Source organism: Hemitrygon akajei, chromosome 9, assembly GCF_048418815.1.
Source record: "Hemitrygon akajei chromosome 9, sHemAka1.3, whole genome shotgun sequence".
In the NCBI taxonomy this organism is placed as follows: domain Eukaryota; kingdom Metazoa; phylum Chordata; class Chondrichthyes; order Myliobatiformes; family Dasyatidae; genus Hemitrygon; species Hemitrygon akajei.
The window spans coordinates 84,323,518-84,328,117 of record NC_133132.1 but is presented as its reverse complement, the minus strand read 5'-3'; the positions used below and the strand labels follow the sequence as shown (position 1 = coordinate 84,328,117).

The following is a 4,600-nucleotide window of genomic DNA, read 5'->3' as shown; positions in this document are numbered from 1 at the left end:
AGTTGTGGATGCGGATTTGATTTGAATATTTAAAAGAAACTTTGTTAATTACATAGACGGGAGGGGTATGAAGTGTTATGGTCCGAGAGTAGGCAGATTAATGGTTTGGCATGGATTAGATGGGCCAAAGGGCCTGTTTTGGTGCTGTACTCTTTTATGATTCTATGACTCTAAACCTAGCGTCTCAGGAAAAGGCCCTGGAGATTTTGATCCAAAGCTGATGAACCTATAGGATTTGTCAAATATCCACCTACTCACTATAGGTGGCAAAATTTAATTCTGCGACATAGAGGATTGTGAGGTAAATCAAAGTCAAATTTGAATTTATTGTCACATGCACAAGTACATGCATGTGCAGGAACAACAAGGAACCTACCTGCAGCAACATCATATGAGCGAAACACATATAAGCAGCATTCACAATTCACAAACAAATATATATTTGTTATGATACGGCATCAATGAATATAGAATTGAGACAGGTTTTTATAAACAAATACAACATTTATTAAACACTGCTTAATAAAAAACCAAAAGTAAACAAATGACTAACTTAACCGGAAGTTAACTGCTTTACGGCAACTCGAACAGTTCTTAAAGCAATATATGCGAACACAGTTCTTAAAGCGATAAATGCAAAAGTCCAAAGATTTACACAGTCAATTAGTAGAGACTTTCCTGAAGTAACAAATTCCTCGACGATGTGACGTTACTGCTGATCCCAGACAAAATATGCCTTGCCCGAAGGACTTACAATGAAGGAAATAAAAATGGCTTAAAGGCACTGGCCTTCTCCTTGGCGAATAACCTTGCTCCAGCCCTTTCTGCTCTTATAGCAGGGACCATCTCGGATGCAGGTTACTGTCTCTTCCGAATGAGGATTCAATGAGGTCGATCCTGTATTACCAATGATGACACCAACTTTACTCGATCCTTCGCGTCTCCGTACTTCCATAAATCTTCACTCTCTGACTGGACTAAACTGGCAGCATTTGGCGAGACTGCCGGCAATAACCTTTGAGACTTAAGGCAGAAAGTAAAAATCCTCTTTAAAACAAAACTGCATCATTAGACAAATACGCAGCATTACGGAGTCACTGACAAATTAAACCACAAACTGACCTGTGTCACAGCAAGGATTTCCCCTTTTATACCTGTTGAAACAGGCCATCACATGACCTCTCACTGGCGGGAAAATTACATCATTCCACCATCACAAGACCATTACATCATGCCTGGCAGAGACTCAATTGCATCATGCTTATGTGATAGTCACAAGATACCCACGGGGTATGTAACATATTAAACATAAATAATACACAATTTTTACAAGAAAACACAATTACAATAAAATAAAGGAAAGGTTATTTTATTGTAAAGTGGATAAAGTGGCACTGTCTTACGAAACTGTAGCAATTAGGGTTTTGCTGGTTAGCTCAAGAATCAAACCTGTGAAGAGAAGTAGCTGTTCCTGAACTTGATGCTTTGGGTCTTCAGACATCTGTCTCTCGTGCCCAATGGTAGCTGTGAAAAGGTCACATGGTCTGGGTGGTGGCATCTTTTATGATACATGTTACCTTCTAGTGGCACCACCTCCAGTAGGTACTACCAATGGCAGGGTGTGACATGCCCATGATATATTGGCAGTCTACAGTACTACTCACTACAGTTTCTTACATTCCTGTGCATTCATGTTGCCATACCAGACCATGATTTAGTCAGTTAGGATGTTAAGAAATTTTTAACATAATAACTGGCAGTGATATTCTTTAATCAATGACTCATTGATATGAAGCAAAGATTAAGTTGTCACATTCTTTGTTGTTGTGACAATGTAATGACTGTCAACCAAAAGACTATAACCATGCCAAATAAAAATATTGAATTTGAATGTAAGCCACAGAAACAGCTATATATAACATTTTTTTTTCTTTTAAACATCACTAATAATACGTTTGTCCTGGGCAGTAGCATATTAGACCCCAGGTGAATTATACTTTGTACTTCTTCTGATCTCCTTTCCTCTTGACTTTATTAAAGCAGGGAACTAAACAGAACATAACATGAGATGCCCAATTGTTATTACATATTTTGCACTCTACACAAATAGACAACTCCTAACAACAATCAACCTCTTTTTATTCCTTCAGTTTTTTTAGTTGCTGTTACATTGTTTAACTTTAAAACATTAAACTAATCCAAAAGAAGACACGAGAGTGCAACTTCATGTTTACTTTAAGCAAGGCACACATGTTACACACGTTAGCATGGTGAAGTAAGCAATTCATGTATTTAAACATAATTTAAACAAATTAGTTAAACTAACAAGAATACTTAATCAATGGTTCAATAGTTCAGTGGTTCAATTTAATATCAGAGAATGTATTCAGTATACAACCTGAAATCCTTACTCTTCACAGACATCCTTGAAACAGAGAGAAAAAGGAATGAGTGACAGAAAACATTAGAGCCCCAAAGCCCCTCCCTCTCCCACACACAAGCAGCAGCAAAAGCCTCAATCCTCTCCCACCCCCCCCCCCCCCCATTTGTTCCAGGAAAGCACAAACCTCCCACCATCTACCATGCGAGCAACAGCATAGCCCCAAGAGACCATATTCTAGAGTCCAACAAAAACAAATATCCATTGACAGGCTCTCTCTGTCATTAGCAAGGGAGAGAGAGAGAGAGATATCGCTCTTGCCACAGGGAGAGGGGAGACCAACAGTTCACTGTTTTGATGTTACAATCTGCTGCATCGCTTGTCTGAGCCATCCCTCCTGACTCGAAGACCAACAGACTCTCACTCACCATAGAGAGGAGGGAGAGAGAGAGATTGCTCAAGTGCAGGGGCCTTTGACTGCTGCACACACCACCCTCTGTCTCAATGTTTCAAGCTTACACAACACTTCAGGAAGAGAATTGGGTCATCTACAGGGCAGAACCCTGAAGGTGCATGTCTTCCAGGTTGCTACTGGAGATACTGAAACGCGAGGCCATTCGGCGGGTTTCAAGAGTGAGAACCCACCACCATGAAGAACGTAGTCTAAGCTCAACATTGGAGAGGGTCACTGACAGGACCCAGTCACTCTGAAAAGGAAAAAAAAAGAGACATAAGAAGAGAGTTAAACTGTTTCACTGATGAACTTGAAGAAATCACTCAGTTCCGCAAAAACCTCTAGCACCATCCTCCCACTCCAATCAAGCAATATATATATTGGATTACTCAAATATTACAAAACATTCCTCCCTGATTAGCTATAAACTCCAACTCAACAGAGAATGCATCTCAACTAAAAACAAAATTTACTATACAATATAACTACCATACAGACATCCACAGCAAAATATATTTTTAAATTTCCCAGGTCTAAAGATTTAATCACTGTGGATGATTTCTTACTCTGGTAGGATGAAGTCTTTCCTGACAAAGGGGATCACTCTGCTTGGCAGGTGAGACTCCTCTGACAGTGTAAACAATCTCAGGTATTGGCACCTCCTCCATAATGATTGTAGGAGTTGATTCTGAGACTTCAAGAAGTGGTCTGATAGCTCTGGACAACTTTATTCTCTTTCCATTTTCATCTATTCATTTGTACACCTTGATTTTGGGAAGGTACATTTAGTTCACTGGAGTATTCTCTTATTAATCCTTCTATTGCTCCCTTTACAATCTGATCTCTCCTCATGACTTTTGCATCCACAACATCATCTGATAAATAGCAAACATGAGGAAATCTGCAGATGCTGGAAATAGCCAGGCAGCATCTATAAGGAGAAGCACTGTCGACGTTTCGGGCCGAGAACCTTCGTCAGACATTTTGTGTTTATCATCTGATAAATCCTCTGTTTTCATTGACTCCTTTCTTTTTGACCTTCCATTCATCCTGCTGGGCTTTGGCCTTTGCATCTACTTTTACAAGCATCTTTTTGGCTCCGACATGAAGTTTGTGCAATAACCTTAATGCACACAGAGTAGATTCTGGTTCTTTATACTCACGAAAGCCAAATGCTTCCAGCTTAAATCCATGCCATATTTTGCAAGTAACTTCCTGATTATCATCTCAGAAGCTTTCGCAGATAAGTTGCCAACAAAAACTGTTGTTGTCAGACCACTGCTTTTGTTACTTTCATGATTCCTCTCAACAGCATGGTCCTTCCTTGATCTGATACTCTCTCCAACCAAAGGCACAGAATTTGGCACCAACACCGTTTTTCGCCCTGTTTGACAACAGCTCATGTTGCACAGCATGGAGACAGTTGTGGCATTATCCAATACCAATATATGTTAGCTTTCAGTTGACTCTATTGCGGGGAATGTGGCATGAAAATAGTGGATGGATCTCCAATCAAATTGTAGTTGTGTCAGCCAATCACACCCCCACAATGCTAATTCACCCATTTTTACCATGTACAAGTTCAACGTAGCCTGTTGGTTGTTATAGTTCACTGTTATAGATGTCATTACCACAGAAGTTTTCTTTTCTCCATTCTATGTTCTTAGTTAGATATCTACAGGCTTCAATTTAGTATCTTTGAAATGTTGTTAAAAGTAATTTTGTGGAATGACTGAAACAACCGAACCAGTGCCAATTGCATTTTA

General features: G+C 39.6%; 1 pseudogene; it reads right to left on the bottom strand.

Annotated features, from left to right (window-relative positions):
• Nucleotides 1-3,578: 3,578 nt before the first annotated feature.
• On the bottom strand, nucleotides 3,579-4,237 carry LOC140732668 (RNA-binding protein 25 pseudogene; annotated as a pseudogene).
• Between the last annotated feature and the right edge of the window lie 363 nt (nucleotides 4,238-4,600).